The following is a 9,629-nucleotide window of genomic DNA, read 5'->3' as shown; positions in this document are numbered from 1 at the left end:
AGGAATGGATATCCAAACTATGGTACATACACACAATGGAATACTATGCAGCCCTAAAAAATAATGCAGAATCTGCAAAACATTGCATAACATGGATGAACTTGGAGGACATTATGCTGAATGAAATAAGTCAATCACAAAAGGACAAATATTGTATTAGTCCGTTATTGTAATAGTCGAGGAAACGCTTATCTATGGAAGGTCATTTTCTGTGTTGGTTACCAGGGGTTGGAGGGAAGTAGAGGGAATACTGTTAGATAGATAGAGATAAGTTTTGATTTGGGTGAAGAAAAAGCCAATGTACCAAATTTGAGTGATCAATATAGTGGCACTAAGGAAGAGAAAGACATAGAGAGGTAGGTGGGAAGTACAGACAACAAAGATGAACCCTTTTGCACATATAGTACGACACTGTCAGTGAAGGTAAACATGGGTATATGGGTGGAAAAAGGGGTAGACAGGCTGAACTATTAGTTATGTCTATGAAGTGGGGAGTGTACCCAAGAACATGTATAGGGTTGGCAGACAGTGGTCCAATAACTTTATGTGTATGGTCTGAATTCCCAGGTGTATAATGGGGCTGACAAGGCACAAGGTTTTAGTCACTGCTTGGCCACTGCCAGCTACCCAGAGGGACCGAGTAGTTGAACCTGTGGGCTCGGGGCCATAGTCCCAGTGGACATCAAGCTCAATTGGCATAACATACTACACAAATAATTGTTCCACCTTCTACTGTGGCTAGTAGCGACTGAGATCTTAAAAGCTTGCAAGCTGCCATCTAGATGCAACGATGGGTCTCTCCTTATACAGGGCCAAGAAAAAATGAAGAAAACCAAAATTCGTGGAAACAATTAGTCCTAGCGACTGGTACACCATCTGATCTGCAGCGTATACGACTATGAGACCAGAATAGATGGTGCTCAGCTACTACTGTCAACCACTTGGAAGAGGATCTTTGTAGCAGATCCTGGATAGGCAGAGGGAACAAAGTGGAACAAAACTCAAAATCATTTGAGAAAAAAAAAAGCGGGGAACAGGTTTACTGGCCCAATGGAGCCTGGTGGAACGACTGAGACTCTGGCCCCTAGCTGCCCTTCAGGTCTGGAATTGAACACACACCTGTAGCTTCCACCTAAGCTGTAGACAGGCATACTAGTTGAGTATTTACCTGAGGTAGATACACTCCTTGGAGAGAACAAGCAAGAGAGAAAGAAGGGCTGCTCAGGCACAGGGAGACAGCTCAGGGGGTAGGAGTGCATCAGGAGATGGTCACAGGGAAGTGGTACCTACCAGGAGGAAATGGAGAGGAGATGTTGCATTGTGCTAATTTGTGGTCAATGTCATGAGACAAGGTGTATGTGATCTGCTGTATGGAAAGTGTATTTGGTCTGTAATTTTCACCCAAATTGCAATAAAAATTAAAAAATAAAATAAAAAACAGAAAAAAGAATTGAAAAATACAACCAATTCTCCAATCTAACCAGTGAGATCCAAAGCTAAATCTAAATCTTAAACTAAAAGGAATTTGAGCATAAGACTCAATGCGAACATTTCACTCTACAAAATCTCTCAAAAATTAAGGTGGTTCTCATTACTTTTTGGTTGAATTGCAATCAATGTCACAAAACAAGATGTGTATGAATTGTTAAATAGAAAACAAATTTGTTCTGTAAACTTTCACCCAAGTCATAATAAAAAGTTTTTAAACAAAGCTTTCTGGTTGGGAAAAAAAAAAAAAGGAGCGTTAGGAGAAGATAACTATGTGATTTTCCAGAAAAGGTAATCTATCACCCTTATTTAGCAAGTATGTCTAGAGACAGAGGCATGTCTAGAAGAAAAAGACAGAGGGAAAGAACTATGGTTGTAACTAATGGCATATGAAGTTGACCAGAATCAAATATTTTAGTCTACTACATTTATGAGATGCAATTCTGGTGGCACAATAATTAAGCACTTAGCTGCTAACTGAAAGGTCAGTGGGTAGAACCTACCATTAGTTCTGCAGAAGAAAAGATCTGGCAATTTGTTCCAGTAAATATTACAGCCCAGGAAAACCTAAGGACAGTGCTCCTATCATATAAGGTTGCTACGCATTGGAATAAACTCAATGGCACACAATAACAATGTCTGTAAGAAACTTGCACTAACAAAAGATCTATCATGTTGCATTAAAAACTATGACTATTAGAGACTGAAATGAATTCTTGAACTGCTTCTGCAGTAGGATGCAGGATGTGGAAGCTGGGTAATTCCCAAGGAAGGCATATTCTCCAATGTTCTCTTTAGATGTACCCAAGAAGGATAATGAAAAACAGGGTGAGCAAAGAGCCAAGGATGAAAATGTTCTGGGAAGGCAATCCCAGGAAAAGAAACAGTGACTGCTCACCCCAAGATAAGAAGTCCTTGTGAAGTCTGCTGAGCAGGATTTCAGATCATGTATGGTCTAGTGATGGCTTTGTTTCCCATTCTTTGCCTTTTCGGAATGGAAAAGTTTGTTGCAATTACCCATCTCTATTCCCAACAGACCAAATGGTGTACATCAGCGTTGTATCCTTTCACCATACTTATTCTATCTGTATGCTGAGCAAAAAATCCAAGAAGCTAAACTACAGGAAGAAGAACATGGCATCAGGATTGGAGGAAGACTCATCAACAATCTGTGACATGCAGATGATACAACCTTGCTTGCTGAAAGTAAGGAGGACCTGAAGCACTTACTGATGAAAATGAAAGATTACAGCCTTCACTATGGATTACATTTTAGCATAAAGAAAACAAAAATCTTCACAATTACACCAACAAGCAACATCATGATAAATGGAGAAAGGTTTGACATTATCAAGGATTTTATTTTACCTGTATTCACAATCAGTGCCCAAGGAATCAGCAGTCAAGAAATCAGATGTCATACTGTACTGGGCAAATGCACTTCAAAATACCTCTTTCAAGTACTAAAGAGCAAAGATGTCATTTTGAAGGCTAATGTACACTTGACCCAAGCATGGTATTTTCAATAGTCTCATATGCATGTGAAAGCTGGACAATGAATAACAAAGACCAAAGGAGAATTGATGCTTTTGAATTGTTGTGTTAGCAAAGAATAATGAAAATACTTTGGACTGCCAGTAGAACAAACAAATCTATCTTGGAAGAAGTCCAGCCAGAATGTTCCTTAGAAGGAAGAATGCCCAAACTTCACTCTTATATTTTGGTCATAATAACAGAAGGTCATAATATCATAATCCAGAAGTCCCTGGAGAAGGATATTATGCTTGATATAGTAGAGGGTTGGCAAAACTGGGAAAGACCCTAAATGAGATGAATTGACAGTGGCTGTGATGATGGGCTTATGTGTAGCAATGACTGTGAGGATGGCACAGGATTGGGCAGTGTTCCATTCTGTTGAACATGGGGTTGCTATGAGTTGATGGAGGTGATTCAACGGCATCTAACAACAACATTCCATCTTTGCATATTGGCTGTATGAAGAGTAGAGAACATATCTTTTATTGGTTCATAAATCTCTGGATTAAGAAATAACATACTATAGTTTGCAGAAAGACTATAATGATACATTGAACTTTGAACTTGATGCTGTGATTGGATGAGACTACTGAGCTGTCTTCTTTGGGTAAGGAATGAGTATGTTTCACATATGGAAGGGAAGGAAGCAATATATGTGACAAAGAGGGTGGACTGTGGTAGATTATATTGTATTACTGTTCAAAACATTAGCTTCCTCTCCTTGAAGGACGGAAGATTATGCATCCCTGACCCACTGATGTCAGCTTTGCCCTGTGACTTCCCTTGAACACTGAAATACAAGAATCCATATGTGCCATTTCCAAGTAGATGTTTTAAGAACCTTTGCATTGTCCTACCATGTTCTTCATTTTCTTTTAACACAACACTGGCAATATCCCAGAAAAGGGCTGTTTTGTAAGCACGGGTCCCAGAAAGAATACATCAAACAGAACTGTAGCTGACCAATACAAGACACATTACAAGAGCAGGAAATAAACTTTTGTTATTATAGGCTTCTGATATTTTGGGATTGTTTTTTGTTTTTTTATGTCAGCATAAACAGTCTCAGCTAAGAAAAGGGGTAACTCTTTTACAACTATCTCTGACCTTCTGATTCATTAAATGTATCGAAGAAGGCACCTAACACAATAGTATCAAGAAGGCTATAGGAGTACTTTGTGTCCTTAAACTTAACTCCAAAGTCTAAAACATCTGAAAAAGACTTTTTTAAGATAAATCCTGGCATAACTCTTATCTGTCAATCTAAATCTACATAATTTGTATCATTCTTCCTACTTAAATATATATAAGGTTCTAACATCTGAATAAATGGGATGCTATTATCTCAATATTCAACTAAAGAATTTGCAGTTCCCAATACATTCAAACATTTTAAATTTACATTATAATACACAAGCCTTGTATACTAATTCATATTTGCATAAAGCGAGCTCTGGTGGCATAAAATGTTCCCAAATTAAACTAATTTGTTATAGATAAAAAGCTAAAATGCATCAGTGGGGTTTCTTTTATAAAATGATTTTTAGTATCATACACTGAGTATTTTTTATAGGCCAAGGAATTTTGTAAATTACATCAACTCAGTTTCTCAGTGTATTGCAGCTCAGTACACTATTTAAAGAAAGAAAAAATGGAGACTGGTTACCTATAACAAGCTACATTTTGGCTGAGTATAGCAATAAAAAGAAGTGGTTTATTAGAACAGCAACAGCCTATTTATTGGTATATGTGGTAGTTATGTTTGTACGTCAACTAGGCTGGGCCTGGTTGAGTGGCTGGGCAGCTGGTGGTAGTTATTCCCCATGATGAGACTGGCAATCATCTCTATAGTCGGATCTACCAAAAGCAGCTGAGTAGTTGTCTTTGGGTTATGGTCTGCTTCCTGTATATAAGAAGCCTTGAGAATGTTCTCTAGCTTATGGCACACTTGGACCCTGCATGTAGCCGAGTCGTTGTTCAGCAGCTTGCCATGCTCTGCCGACCTTGGGACTTACAATGGACTTAAATTAATGGTCTGCCGTGTGGTTGGGTAACTTCAGGACTGTGCCTTTTTACTTGTCAATCTTGGGCTTGGTAGCCTCAGCAGCCAGCAGCTGTCTGAGTGAAGAAAAGTCTCTCTCTCACTTCATTGGGCCAGGAGCTGGAGGCAGAGCTCAAGCTGAAGGCTGAGGGGCTTTCACCCAGCCCCTAGAGCCTGGCACTCTGAACTTGGACTTAAAGCCTCCAAATTGTAAGAATAAACTCCTGTTTGTTAAGGCCATCACATTTGTGGTATGTATATTCTGTATTCTTGTCAGAACAGCACTAGGTAACCAGAACAGTATATTTAATCCAACCTGAAATAAAAATTAAAATGTATAAATTTTATATTTTATGAGCTTTGCATTTTTTTTTATTATAATACATAAATGTTCTTCGACTGAAAAATTTACCTAAGACTATATTAGTATGGTTTTAAAGAAAATCATAATTCTAATACTGGTTCTACTATTTATAAACAGACTAAATTTCTGGCAAACTAAAAAACTATTTCCTTAACAAGTTAATAAATGGAAAAAAAATAAACCTGCCAAAGCCCATTTATTTTCTATTTAGTTTTTACATTTTAGTATAAAGGAATTAGAAAGAATATTATTGTGAAAACTAAAAGGGCCAAATAAGGCAACATAGTAAATAAACTAATGGGACAAAAAAGTGGGAGTGAAGGAAAAAAAACTAAAACAATTAAATAAATATGAAGTAACTTAATTCTAATCCTGTATCAGGAGTGTAGCAGATTCCCTTAGCAATATTACAGAGATCAAATTTTTGTTTAATAAAGTCTAAGCCCTATTTTTAATAGAACCATTTTATTATCTAAATACAGCTATAATTAATTTTAATTTAGCTGAGTATATTATTCATTTTTATTCATTTGAAAGATTATCTGTAGTCTCCTGCTTTTAATAAACTGTCAGGCCAACACAGAGGTCAGAATGGGAAGAGACCAAAAGATACCAGTAAAGAACAGTACCAATGTTGGTGCATTTCTAACCATGCACTCTAGCAAATGCACCAAAACATCACTCACTTGAACTGCTTGGGATCTGAATTGTAATATATTTTAAAATAATTCTACTTTTTAACTTCAGATATGTAAAACTAAACTATGGCTGTGGATGATAGCACTAGCCAAAAGGAGATATGATTTTGTGTTGAGTAAATATGTTTTGATACTCAGCATAATATGTGCAAATAGTACCTCTTTTACTCTTACTCCTACGTTCATATTCACATTGACAAATTCCATCCATCCTACAAAAAACTGTCACTTCCTCTTTGAAAATTTAATTTATACTCTCCTATGAAGGTTGGGCAATCCTACTTCCGTAGTGATACTGCCTCGGAAACCCAAGGAGGGGTCGCTATGAGTCAGGGCTGACTCCACGGCAAACAACAACAACATGTCATTTTTCAGATGAGCAGTAGGCAGTTTAGCATCTTACCTTTTATTGTTTGACTTGGAGCAAGCTGCTTACACTCTTTCTATATTATTTATTTGCAAAATAGGGATTATATTAATACCTACCTCTTAGGATGGTGATAAGGATTAAGAGAAAGAATGCTCATAAGGCAGTTAGAAAAGGGCCTCAAACACATTAACTTCTCAATAAATTTTAGCTCTTTTAATTGTTATTCATTGAATGAAAATTAGTATAACCATGTACCTGTTTCTGTTATGTACTGAAGACTACTGAAGCTGTAATAATGAATAAAAACTGCAAAATACAGAGAAAAGATAAACTGTACTGGTGACTGTTACATCCCATATAACAACCCAGTGCTTACTGCCCAGTAGCTCTTAAATATTTACTTTTGAATTAATAAAAGAACTCTTCCTAGGGAAGTACTTCTAATTAGGTAGTAAAAGGAGGAAGAATCAGCAAAAGAGACATAGTAGGTTAAGAAAACGTTCGAGGTAAAGATGAGCAATAATAGTTTTTAAAACTGAAATAGGGTCAGAGTAAGGAGAGAGGGGGAAAAAAAAACAGGGACCCTGGTTTCCAGTTTGATATATAAGGAGCTTTCAAGTCATCACTACCATGTTGTTGTTGTTAGGCGCCATTGTGTTGTCTCTGACTCAGAGTGACAGCAGAACGAAATACCACCCAGTCCTGTGCCATATCACACATATGGTCACTACGACATCACAACAATAAAAAAGTTGAACAGACTGAAAATCAACTACTCTTCTTAGATCCATCAAAAAATTGATGTCACTGGACAAACAACTGCCCCATAAACTGGAGAGACAGACAAGCAGATAAAGAAAATCATAGCTTTTGGAGCAGAAGCCAGCAGCTAGAGGTAATATAATTAAAAACTTGAACTGTAATCGATAATTTAAACTGTGATGGATAAATTGCTGGAGGCTAACTGTGGGACTAGTTTGAATGTTAACTCCAAGACTATGTGCACACAAACTATGTATGCACTAATGGGGGGGGTGTCCCCACACTTCTATATATTTTATTTCCAGGAGCCCCACCAGGTTCTCACTGTGAAGATAAGAGAAAAATTCCTGGTGAGTCTTCCAGGAGTATAAGAAAAGGAACCACTTTAAAATACACCAGAGCTCTTTGTTCTCATTAACAAAAAACTGCTCTTGAGGTACACAATTTTATTTCAACATAACTAACTTGGGTTTTTCCAAAGCCTAACTAAGAGGGAAAGGAAATACCCAACTTCAGTCCCTTCTAGCTTTCCATGTGGAAGAAGGATAATATGCAACTCCAACCCTCTCTAGCATTCCTCTCTCACCTAAGTGGGAGGAGAGAGGAAGTTGAAACATAACGTTTAAAAGTCACAGGTTCACAAACATTAAAACCTAATTACAGAGCTCTAGTGGATTGTTATTGTAGATGGATTGCCACAGTGGCTGCAATGATGGGCTCAAGTACAGCAAAGACAGTGAGGATGGCACACAACCTATACACAGGGTTACTACAAGTCAGAGCTAACTCAACAGTTTACCTGACACCTAGTAAGTGCTCAATTAATGCTCATCAAATGAATTATCTGGAAGGACACTTCAGTATGAAGTCTGCCCAGTCCAGCCATTGGCTTAGCACAGTGGTGGGATCCCCAAACTTTGCAACGAGCCTGCCAAGGCCAGTTATCTAACCTCTCAGGGTCTTGGTCTTCCATCTCAAAGTGGGAATAATAATGACACCTTTTGTGTAGAGGTAATATAAAGCCGAAATATGTTAATACATAAATATATAAAGCACTTAGCACAGAGTCTGGTACCTAATAAATATTATTTTTTGTGTTTTAGCAACGAATATCATAGATGGCTAGACAGAATTACAGGAATTCATAGAGACATCTAGACTATTACCCTATTTTCAGATAAGGAAATTGAGACTTTTCAAATCATTATTTTCAGAGAAAAATGAGAATTGATGACCAAAGAATATTTCATGCTGCCTTTCTCATTCTTCAAATCTGTTTATGGTTCACAGCTGATGATCATAATATTTGTAGAATGAATAGATGAGTGCATAAATGAACGAATGTCAAGGGGCCTCTGTGGTCAAGGAACAAAGCTTGCAAGCAAAGACTGGCAAATTCTGGGCTTCTGCAACCGTATCTTCCCTGTGCCTACAGCAGACTTAACTACTTGCCTTTGCACTCAGCCTGAACTTAGCCTAAGAATCTTTCTCATTAAAGTCCTCTGCCAATTGATCAGGGAGCTCTGGTGATGCAGTGCCTAAGGCATTTGACTGCTAACCAGATGACTGTTGGTTCAAATCCATCAGCCACTCCTCAGAAGGAAGGTTGGGCAATCTACTTCCATAGTGATAACACCTCAGAAACCCAAGGAGGGGTCACTATGAGTTGAATCCAACTCAACGGCAGTGAGGTTTTATATATATATAGCTAAAAGAACTGCAAACCTCAGATTCTATTAAAGAAGGAGTCTCTAGAGAATCCCAAAGACAATAGGGGAAACAAAAGTAAGGAAGTAATGAAAACTTTTGCCTCTGACACCTATAGCTACAGTAAAACATAATCACAGCCTGACTCCTAGTCAGATAAACACAAAACTAAAGGACAATCTGTATCAGTTTCTTTTATCTGATACATCATGTCCACTTTTAACAAAATATTATATTGCATGCTAAAAGGGGCAGAAACACAGTATGAAAATACAAAGCAAGCATCAGAAGTAGACACAGACATTGTAGAGATTCTCAAGTTTGAAACCAGGAATTTAGAATAATTATGATTGTCTAGTCAAGGTTCTAAGAAGTCCAGGCAGTGGTTAAAGTGCTCAGCTGCTAACCAAAAATGTCAGCAGTCTGAATTCACCAACTACTCCACAGGAGAAAGATGTAGCAGTCTGCTTCCATAAAGATTTACAGCACCTTGGAAACACTATGGAGTAGTTCTACTCTCCTATTATGTTGCTATGAGTCAGAATGGTCTCAATGGCAATGATTTAGTCTACAGAAATAGAACCAATATATAGTATCTCTTATATATACACATATGTACATATGTGTGTGTCAATGAGCATGTGTATGTGTGTATATACAGAA

The 9,629-nt window shown here is 37.6% G+C and overlaps 1 pseudogene; it reads right to left on the bottom strand.

Moving 5' to 3' along the window:
* LOC103193989 overlaps positions 1-6,338 on the bottom strand; it is a 42,276-nt pseudogene extending 35,938 nt beyond the window's left edge.
* Between the last annotated feature and the right edge of the window lie 3,291 nt (positions 6,339-9,629).

This window comes from Orycteropus afer, unplaced genomic scaffold (genome assembly GCF_000298275.1).
Source record: "Orycteropus afer afer isolate SDZICR_OR568_19922 unplaced genomic scaffold, OryAfe1.0 scaffold00041, whole genome shotgun sequence".
In the NCBI taxonomy this organism is placed as follows: domain Eukaryota; kingdom Metazoa; phylum Chordata; class Mammalia; order Tubulidentata; family Orycteropodidae; genus Orycteropus; species Orycteropus afer.
Note: the sequence above shows the minus strand (reverse complement) of the source record. Positions and strands in the feature narration are given on the sequence as shown.